The sequence below is a fragment of the Gopherus evgoodei genome, chromosome 14 (assembly GCF_007399415.2).
Source record: "Gopherus evgoodei ecotype Sinaloan lineage chromosome 14, rGopEvg1_v1.p, whole genome shotgun sequence".
In the NCBI taxonomy this organism is placed as follows: Eukaryota; Metazoa; Chordata; order Testudines; family Testudinidae; genus Gopherus; species Gopherus evgoodei.
The window spans coordinates 27,386,753-27,398,127 of NC_044335.1; positions in this window are offsets into that span (position 1 = coordinate 27,386,753).

An 11,375-nucleotide genomic window follows, 5' to 3' on the forward strand; every position below is an offset into this window, starting at 1 on the left:
CCAGTGGCACCAGCGCCACAAGTCCTTCTGAGTCCGGTCATAAGTGACCTCAGTGAGGACAACGGGCTTGAGGGAGTAATGGATCAGCTCTGCGCGCCTGACACCTCTGAGGCGGAAAAGGACCTCATTGGGTTGTTGGCAGTGAGCCCCCTCCCAATCAGGTAGAAGCCTCTGACACCTGGGCCCGTGGTGCTGTTGAGGGGAAAGCCAGCAATGGTGTGCCGTTTGAGGTCACCGTCCCGGCATCGCTCCTAGTGTTGGTCCCGGTCGAGCGTCAAGTCTGCTGACTCTGTTACCCCTGACGCAGAGGGAAGCCTCAGTACCAGAGACAAGTCAGCCCACGGAGTTAGCACAAGGGACCCGACGCTCTCTGGCACCCTCCAGAGACCGGCACCAAGAGAAGGTGAGCCGGCCATCGCCGAAGTCTTCCAGAAGTCACTGGTCCCGGTCCAGGTCTCAGGAGCACCAATACCTGTCCCATGAGCAGCGGTACCGGTCCTGTTCCTGATCGGCAAGAAGCCGCTCGTCGACCTCCCGCCAGCACAGATCGATGGCACCGCTGTGGCCTTTGCGCTCGGTGTCGCCAGAATCCATTGCTGACTCGGGCCAGTACAGTTACCTGCATCAGGCACCGGACAGCAGAGAACACTTGGCTGGGTGGCAAGCCCAATGGGGACCTCTGGGACACTGGCCCTTCTGGACCCCCTGGGCCTACCACCAGCAGCAGGGGGCTCCCTCCAGGGCCAGCTACTCGGTGCACTGGTCCCAGTCCCCGCACCCACGCTCCTCTGTGCTGGAAGCTACGGCATCCAGACTGCCTGCGCCGTCACCGAGTGAGAGACCGGAGAAACTGGCACTGAGTCCGGTGCCGCCCCAGGGTTAGCTGTATGGGCCTGAGCCAGAAGTTCCCGGCTTCCAGTGCCCCAACAGCCAAAGGTATGGAATGCAAGTACTTCGCCTCGTCAAAGGGGTATGACTTCTTGTTTTGCTACCCAAGCCCATATTCCCTGGTAGTCTCAGTGGTAAACGAGAGAGAGCGCCATAGACAGCAGGCCCTGGCCCCTAAGGCTAAGGAAGCGAAGAGCCTGGACGTGTTTTGCAGGAAGGTGTATTTCTCAGGGGGCCTCCAGTTGAGGATTGCTAAACAGGCCTTCCTCAACAGACATAACTTCAACTCCTGGGCCGCAGTGGGGAAGTTAAGGACAGCCTCCTGCAGAGTTCCCACGGGAGCTTACGGCACTGGTGGACGAAGGCAAGGCCATGACGAAGACCTCTCTCCAGGCGTCCTTGGATTCGGCAGACGCAGCGGCCAGGACAATCGCGTCTGGCATGGTCGTGTGATGCTCGGTGTGGCTGCAGGAGTCAGCTCTGCCACCTGAGGTTCAGAACTCGCTCCAGGACCTCCCCTTCAAAGGGCCTGGGCTCTTTTTGGACCAGACAGATGCAAAGCTGCATAGCCTCAAGGACTCGAGGGCCACACTCAAGTTGCTGGGTATGCACACCCTGGCAACCCAGAGAAAGCCCTTCAAGCTGCAGCCTCCTCAGCATCACTACCAACCTCGTCTCAAGCAGAAGCCCTACTGCAGGCAAAATGGGGATAACAGGAGGCAGTGTAATAATAATAATAGATCCAATAGGCCAGGCTGGAGCCAAGGCCAACACATAAGAACATAAAACAAAGGAACACAAGAACGGCCGTACTGGGTCAGACCAAAGGTCCATCTAGCCCAGTATCTGTCTACCAACAATGGCCAATGCCAGGTGCCCCAGAGGGAGTGAACCTAACAGGCAATGATCAAGTGATCTTTCTCCTGCCATCCATTTCCATCCTCTGATGAACAGAGGCTAGGGACACCATTCCTTACCCATCCTGGCTAATAGCCATTTATGGACTTAATCACCATGAATTTATCCAGTTCTCTTTTAAACATTGTTATAGTCCCAGCCTTCACAACCTGCTCAGGTAAGGAGTTCCACAAGCTGACTGTGCGCTGCATGAAGAGAACTTCCTTTTATTTGTTTTAAACCTGCTGCCACAAGTCTCAGCCTGACCCTAAAGCAGGCTTTTGAAGATGCGCTTGAGGACAGCATACTGGACCAATCGCCGGACCCATCCCCTTGCTTCCTGGACAACCTGTCCCGCTTCTCCCGTGTGTGGTCCAGTATTATGTCAGACTACTGGGTGTTACACACAGTGCAAAGCGGTTACAGGCTGCAGTTCTCCTCACTGCCTATCCCCAACCTCCCTTCCCTGTCCCTCTTCAGGGACCCTTCTCATGAACACCTCCTGGAAAAGGAGGTTCACACGCTCCTAGAGGTGGGGGCAGTACAGTTGGTACCAAAGGACCTAAGAGGGAAAGGGTTCTACTCCCACTGCTTCCTCGTTCCCAAGGCCAAAGGAGGCCTTCGTCTCATTCTGGACCTGTGCGGGCTCAACAAGTTCCTAGTCAAGACTTGGTCCCACATGGTCTCTTTGGGCACCATCATCTCTTCGGATTGGTGGGGACTGGTACGCTGCCCTCAACATGAATGACGCATACTTTCCTATCATCATCGACTCGGCACATCGCCGATTCCTGTGCTTCACTGTGAACCAAGAACATTACCAGTTCACAGTTCTCCCTTTTGGCCTAGCTACGGCCCCACGGGTGTTCACAAAATGCATGGCAGTGGTGGCAGCCTTCCTACGGAGGCAGAGGGTTTGAGTTTACCCATACCTTGACGACTGGCTCCTGGTGAGCCAGTCCAAAGAGGAGGTTCAGTCCCACGTGCAAGTGGCCCTGAGATTATTCTGCATGCTGGGGCTTCTGGTCAATATCCCCAAGTCCACCCTCATTCGAACACAGAGAGTGGAATTTATAGCAGCCGTTTTAGATGCGGTACAGGCAAAGGTGAGCCTCCCAGTATTGCGATTCCTGGCCATCTAGCAAGCAGTGAACTCCCTGTGCCAGTTTCCCACTACAACGGCCAGATACTGCCTGAGGCTGCTGGGCCACATGGCAGCATGCACACGTGGTCAGGCATGCCAGACTGAAACTCAGGACACTGCAGGCTTGACTTGCCTGTGTATACCGCCCAGGCAGGGACTCCCTGGACTTGGTAGTGACAGCTCCAAGGGAAGTGTTGGACTCTCTACAGTGTTGGCTGTCCCAGACCGTGGTTTGCGAAGGCATCCACCGACGCTTGTGACAGATACATCAGACCTCAGATGGGGTGCTCACCTAGGAGACCTCAAGACTCATGGCTTGTGGTTGGGAGCGGAGCGGTTGCTCCATATCAATGTGAAGGAGCTCAGGGCGGTTCATTTAGCCTGCCAGACCTTTCACGCCACTTTGAGTGGACACAGCATGACAGTTCTGATGGACAACACGACCGTCATATTTTACATAAACAAGCAGGGTGGAGCCTGCTTCTTGCCGCTCTGCCATGAGGCTCTCCTCCTCTGGAACTTCTGCATAGCCCGCGCCATTCACCTCGAGGCGTCACATCTCCCAGGGGTGTGGAACGAACTAGTGGACTACCTCAGCAGGTCGTACCGCATGCACAAGTGGACGCTCAGAGTGGACATTTTGAATTCGCTCTTCTGCAGGTGAGGGTTTCCCTGGGTAGACCTGTTTGCCGCCGGGGCAACGCCCAGTGCCTGCACTTCTGCTCATTCCAGGGCTGCAGCCCGGGCTCAATAGCAGACACATTCGTGATCCCGTGGGGAGGGGAATTAAAATACACCTTCCCCCCGCTTTCTCTGGTGCACAAGGTCCTGCTCAAGGTACGCAGGGATGGGGCGGCAGTCATCCTCATCACCCTGGCCTGGCCCCACCAGCACTGGTTCACCACGCTCCTGGAGCTATCAGTGGAAGCCCCAGTAACCCCGCACCGGGACCTCATCATGCAGGATGGAGGGCGGCTCCTCCACCCCGACCTGCAATCACTGCATCTGACTGCGTGGAAGCTCTGTGGCTGAACGCTTTGGAGAGCCAGTGCTCCCTCTCTGTGCAGCAGGTTCTACTTGGTAGTAGGAGTAGGAAGCCCTCTACAGGGCGACTTAATCTGGCCAAGTGGAAAAGGTTCTCATGCTAGTGTGGGCCCCAACAGGTCCAGCCATGCCAGGCTCCGGTGCCCACCATTCTAGAGTACCTACTGCACCTCAAGCAGCAGGGGCTGGCCCCGTCCTCCATCAGGGTGCATCTGGTGGCCATCTCCGCCTTCCACCCAGGGTTTTCAGGGGGTTTGGTGTTCTCCCACCCAATGGTGGAGTGGTTCATTAAAGGACTGGAGAGGGTATTCCCTTATTCCCCACAGTCCCTCCACAGAAACTCAACTTAGTCCTTTCATAAGAACATAACATAAGAACAGCCATACCGGGTCAGACCAAAGGTCTATCCAGCCGAGTATCCTGTCTACCGACAGTGGCCAATGCCAGGTGCCCCAGAGGGAGTGAACCTAACAGGCAATGATCAAGTGATCTCTCTCCTGCCATCCATTTCCATCCTCTGACAAACAGAGGCTAGGGACACCATTCCTTACCCATCCTGGCTAATAGCTATTTATGGACTTAACCTCCATGAATTTATCCAATTCCCTTTTAAACGCTGTTATAATCCTAGCCTTCACAACCTCCTCAGGTAAGGAGTTCCACAAGTTGACTGTGCGCTGCGTGAAGAAGAACTTCCTTTTATTTGTTTTAAACCTGCTGCTTATTAATTTCATTTGGTGACCCCTAGTTCTCGTATTATCGGAATAAGTAAATAACTTTTCCTTATCCACTTTCTCCACATCACTCATGATTTTATATACCTCTATCACATCCCCCCTTAGTCTCCTCTTTTCCAAGCTGAAGAGTCCTAGCATCTTTAATCTTTCCTCATATGGGACCCTCTCCAGACCCTTAATCATTTTAGTTGCTCTTTTCTGAGCCTTTTCTAGTGCCAGTATATCTTTTTTGGGATGAGACCACATCTGTATGCAGTATCTGAAGCTCATGGGGCCCCTGTTCAAGCCCCTGTCTACCTGCTCCCTCCTCCATCTTTCCTGGAAAGTGGCATTCCTGGTGGCCGTTACCCTTCTGGCCGAGGTATCTGAGCTGAGGGCACTCACCTTGGAGCCGCCATATACAATATTTCATAAAGATAAGGTGCAGCTCTGCCCACACCCCAAGTCCCTCCCAAAGGTGGTCTCACAATTCCATCTAGGCCAGGACAGTTGTCTTCCGGTGTTTTTTCCCAAACCCCAGACTGCATTTGGGCGTGTTATGACCTTGCAGGTGTTCTGGTCCCGGCGGTAACAGCCCACTCGACCAGGGTGCAAGCAGCTTCAGCGGCTTTCCTGGCACAGGTCCCAGTCCAGGAGATCTGCAGAGCAGCCACCTGGTCATCGATACATACCTTCTCGACCCACTATGTGGTCAACTAGCAGGCCTGAGAGGATGTGGCAGTTGGCATGGCAGTCCTCCAATCAATTGCTCCATGACTCCTACCCTCCTATGGTACGCTTGTGATTCACCTAATGTGGAATGGATGTGAACAAGCTCTCGAAGAAAAAAAAAACGGTTACCTACCTTTTCGTAACTGTTCTTCAAGATCTGTTCACGTCCATTCCACCACCCGCCCTCCTACCCCTCTGTTGGAGTTGCTGGCAAGAAGGAACTGGAGGAGGTCGGGCCAGTGGGGGTATATATGCACGGCGCAGTGGCACCACTCAGGCGGGGGCCCCACCGGCCTGATGGGTGCCACTAAGCGAAAAGTTTCCGACACTCGTGCACGCAGCATGTGCACACCAAATGTGAAATGGACATGAACAACACAGCTCGAAGAACAATAGTTATGAAAAGATAGGTAACAGTTTTTTTTTTACTGTTCTGGGGGCTTAGGGCTTTAGAAAGCAATAACAGTAAACCTGATAGAGCTTCTCCCTGTTGTTCGTGTCTAGATTAGCCAGGTTTAATTTCTCAGCATGATAGCTACTAACTCATGGCTTCTAAAGGTCATGGTGTATGTGTAATGGGCGAGAAACAAGTACTGATCATCACCATGCCTAAACAAATCAGCGCTCCTTTTTCCTGAATTCCTACTGGCAGCCATAAAGTGCTGAGTCCAGCTGGCTCTGATGGTAGCAGAAGTGGCCCAAGTCTTCTCTCTACTAGAAGAAGGCAACCCCTGCTGTGTCAGTGCGGTGTGAAATACTGTATGCTGAGCTGCCAATACCACTTCCACTCTGCAGGCTCTGTCCCAAGCAATGGCCAGGCCTGTCCCTTAGTTTAGGAAAGCTAATGAGGTCACAGGCTGATGTGCTACTTGGAAGTTGCCTTTGCCTCCCTGTGTATTCAAGGAACACAGAAGGGTGAAGGAGAAATCAGCTGTCCTTTATTTTTTACATTGTGTCTTGTCCTTTTTCCTGGGGGTCAGTGATATTTTTTTAAAAAGTGAGGGTAGTACGATGGTTTTTAGGTCTCTCAATAAGAAATGCTGGTTCAGCCCCTGCTGATAGCCAGGATGAAAACCTGCAGAGAGGAAAGTGCACTGCAAAAGTGAGGAAATCGGAAATGTTTTGTTGTTCATGCTTTGTTACATACAAGGACAGCGCCCGGGCCCCTATTCTAAGCAATTCACTGCTTGAAATGACTGAGAGAAGGCAAAAGCACATTGAGCCAGGGAAGGAGGCAGGCTGGATCCATGTTAAATTAATTAACATATCACCTGAAACTGATCAAAGCATGAATGCCGGGATGCAGGTACCTCAGGGCTGGTGCTGATGCTTATGGCACTGAGGTTGCCTCAGAAGGTGGCAAAGTCCTGATAGAGGGGTGTGACAGGGTACACCTGCCCTGCACTGGGCTGGAAGGGGTTAACCCCATTCTATGGAGGGAGGAAGTCATGCCCCCTCTTCCCAGCTGGGCATGGTCCTACTGGAACTACAGTATAAAGGGGGCAGCTTGGCCTGGCCTGACTGAGGAGGAGAGAAGGCATGTGTTGCAGGCTCCTGCCCGGAAGCTGTTGGGAGTCCCAGACCTCAGAGGCCAGGCACACCGAGACCCAGGTGAATATTCAGCTGTCCACAGAAGCCCATGAGGGAAAGGTGTTGTTGGGAACTTTGCCTTCCAACTACCCCAGAGAACCTGAGGACCTGTGGACTATGGAGCAGGAAAACCAGGTAGGAAGTAACCCAGGGAGACCAGATATTGATCTGGTTGTGGTACCAGGAACAGAGTCAATGTGTTTCAGAGAGATCCCCGCTGACTTGGTGGCATATACGATCACCGCTGATAAGGTCCTGGGTTAGGACCCAGTGGAGTAGGGAAGGCCTGGGTTCCCCTATCCCAGCTGCCCACCCCTGGGTGGCAGCCCACCCCCAGGAGGTTCACAGCACAGAGCCCTTGTCCTGCAGCCCGACTTCTTTGCAGGAGAGATGGAGCATCATCAGTGCAGGGTGAGGAAAGACCTTTCATGCTGTAACTACTCCATTACATCAACCACGGAGGATTCAGAGAGTCATGGGGTTTGGCAGCTGGGATGTTTTGAGCCCTGAAATGTAACTGAATCATGGAAAAAGCAGGTGGTCTTGTTGTTAAGTCATTAACCAAGGCGTTGGCATGGCCTCCTTGCCCATGTTTGAATATGGAGGTTGGAGAACCACTAAGCAGCCCCCAGTGAATGGATGTCAGCACTTTCTGATAAATAGCAGTCCACAGCACTTTCCCATGGAACAGCCTCTCAAATTTCCTGGAACAAAAAAGTTTGAATTATCCCTTCTGAAATCCTGTGCCCCTTCTGGGAACCCCCAATGTCAGCATAAAAAGCAATACTACTACTACTCAAACAGGCCGCCTTGTGTTAATGATGCAGCTATTTGGGAACAAAGTGCCATGATTTTGTGGCTTACTTAATGTTAGGGTGTTAATTGCCTGTTTCAAAATAGCGAGACAAGGTGGTTGAGGTAATACCTTTTATTGGAGCAGCTTCTGTTAGTGAAATAAGCTTTTGAGCTACACAAAAGTTGGTCCAATAGAAGATATGACTTCATCCACCTTGTCTCTAATGTCCTGGGACAAACACAGCAAACAAACTCTCCTAATAGTTTTGTTTACTGCTGTGTGGTTTTTGGTAGGTGTTTTCAAAGCTTTTTTCTTTGTCTTCTAGTCATTTTTAGCTTTCAAAAACAAATTAAAATTTTTGGAACACTCTCCAAACCAAACCTTCTAGCCCCAGAATAATCCAGGGAGAGTGCCAACGTAATCATTCGCTTTGCTGTTGCTGGGATTTCAAGCCAATGTGGGAAATCCCACAGGGAGTCTGTTCGTAGGGAGCGCCCAGTCCAGACTGGTACGGAGAAGCATTCCGAAGGGTTGACGTTTGCTCCATCCCTAGTGAAATGCCTGGAGGTTTCTTGTGTGGATTTACTGGTGGGGGTTGATAACCAGAATCTTTACACTGGCCTACAGTGGATTCAGTTTGTTGCTACTTGCTGTAGAGCTGTCAGCCAGTTTTCACAATTCTTCCAGGATAGAAAATGCTGGGATAGGTCTTGAAATCACACCCATGGCTGTATCCTGAGACCCTGCCACAGAAGGTATGCAAAACAGGTGTTTGTTTTTACTTATGGGGGTTAGACAACCCCTGGATCCCTTCTGTTCCTGCTTATGCTTCTCTACACCAGCTGTTCTCAATCTAGGTCTCCTCATAAGCCTGATCAGGAGCATGAGCCAATTAAGGTGGTCAAAGAATATTCTCCAAAGGACAGATTTAATTATTTCAGCATCCAGTAAGTAAGTTACTATAGTTATATTTTTCTCCATTGGAGGGGAAGCCCTTAACTGCTCCAGCTGGTGGCCAGACATCTGGCACACTTTTTTCTGCATACTCCATTATCAATTAGTCTAAAAATATCATTTTTGGATAGCAAAACTTAACAGAGGACGGACCGATAACTTTCGGCCTACTGAAGCCCTATAAAACTCTCTTCTTGTTCTGTGCAAATGGTGTGATGAACTCGAAACCCTAGGAAAATCCTGTGAGGGACTGCTCCTGCCATGTTCTCTAGTAAGTTTATTGTGTTCAGGTTCTTGTACTGTTTTTGCTGTTTTCTCTGTAATGCTTTCACCTTAAGAATCAATTCTGCTTGCTTAGAACTGTGGTGTCACTTACAACTGTCTTAGTCTCTGAAGAGAAAACAAACAGGCCTGCTTAGCCAGACTGTCTCTTGCTGGGAATAATACTATGAGGGCATACTACTGACCACCCTGGAAATACCCTGGTTAGGTGGGAGAAAGATGCATGTCTCCACTGAAGAAAAACAGTTGAGTAGCCAAAAGCCTGAAAGTAGGTGCCTTTGCTCGCCTACTGAGGGGAAATATAGGTGCAGGTGCCATAAAGTGTGACACATACTTTGTGAAGGGTTTCCTCTACTTCATTATTGTCACGAGCAAAGTCCATCAGATCAACAACAATAATCATCTTGACTTAGCTGGTCAGTGTAATGGACTGTCCCTATGCTCTTGTGCCGAGAAACCTCTTGGACTCTCCAGTGAGTGGCGCCTCCATGTTATTTATTTACATTCTTGCCATGAACCCCAGTACAGTCTTGTACAGCAGAGTATTTCGGTGGGTTCTTGCCCTTTCCCACAGGGTCAGAGAGGAACAGAGCTTTCTCCCTTGGGATCTCAAAGTATACTGGGCTCAGCTAACCTGCTTCTCTCCTCCCTCACCTCATAGACTTCAAAGTCAGAAGAGGCCATCATGATCATCTAGTACAGGGGGTTCTCAAACTTCATTGCACCATGTCCCCAAAAATTACTACACGACCCCAGAAGGGGAGGTCCAAAACTCGAGTCCTGCTGCCTTGGGTCGGGGGAGCAAAGCCAAAGCCACATCAACCTAGACGGGGAAGCCAAAGCCCAATGGGTTCAGCCCCAGACAGCAGGGCTCAGGCCTTCTATCAAGGCTGAAGCCCTTGGGCTTTGGCCTTGGCAGTGGGACTCAGGCTTCAGCCCCGAGCCCCAGCAAGTCTAACGCCAGCCCTGGCAAACCCATTAAAATGGGGTCATGACCCACTCTGGGGTCCTGACCCACAGTTTGAGAACTGCTGATCTAGTCTAAGCCATGATCATCTAGTTTCTTCTTTTATAGCCATCAGCTGATGGCTAATTGTGTCATCAACCCCCTAGTCAGCCATCTCCAGGGAATCTAATTGGTACCTAAGGGATCAGAAGGCTGGCTCACCTGTTCACTTTCCAGCACATTCACAGTCAAACAGCTGATCAGCATTAGAGAACCAAACCCTTGGTAAAGGAATACTTACAAAGAAATTCTTGACACAAAGGCAGCTGACAGCTGCAACACCAGCTGTCATTCTCAGGCACAACTGATTACATTCAACTGGAATTTTCCGGTAAGTTTTTGTGAAGAAACTTTCCTCCCATGGTTACTGGGCCCCATAAGAATAAATGATAAAGGGTGTTTCCAACAGCTGTCCCTTTTAAAATCCTGTTGAGTATTACCCTCAGTGGTGACTCTCTTGGCATAAGTGACTTTCTAGGATTTTTTTAAAGTGTTTTTTGTTTCTATCAACCACTGCCTTTTGTTCTAGACAATAGACTGTTGTTGCATTACTATCTTACCTGTGAGGGTCCAGGCAACAGGGACTAGATTGGGGTGGGCAAACTATGGCCCTCCATTTGATTTAATCCACTCCTTGAGCTTCTGCTGAGGAGCAGGGTTTGGGGCTTGCCCTGCTCCCATGCTCCAGCCAGGGAGCAGGGTCGAAGGCTGCTCCACGTATGCAAGCTGAGGCACCTGGAAACAGCAGCATGTCCCACTTCTGGCTCCTATGGTTAGGGGTATCTGGGGGGCTCCACATGCTGCACATGTCCCCAGCACCACCTCGCAGCCCCCATTGGCCAGGAATAGAGTCTAATGTGAGCTGCAGAGGTGGCCCCTGTGGACAGGGCAGTGTACAGAGCCACCTGACTGTACCTCCGCGTAGGAGCCAGAGGGGGGACATTCCAGGAGCTGCTTGAGGTAAGCACCACCCGGAGCCTGCACCCCTGAGCCCCAGCCCTGATCCCTCTCCCACACCCCAGCCCCCTGCCCCAAGCCAGAGCCCCCTCCTGCACACTGAACTCCTCATTTCTGGCCCCACCCCCGAGCCTGCACCCCCAGTCAGAGATCTCATCCCCTCCTGCCCCCCAACCCCAATTTTGTGAGCATTCATGGCCCGCCATACAATTTCCATACCCAGACAGGGCCCTCAGGCCAAAAGGTTTGCCCGCCCTTGGACTAGATCTTTCGAACGTACAAAGTTAATTTTTTCACCAGTCCTCACATTCAGTGCATCCCTCTTAATTTTCATATAGGATTTTCTCCCTGGCAACTTGTACCTATAGG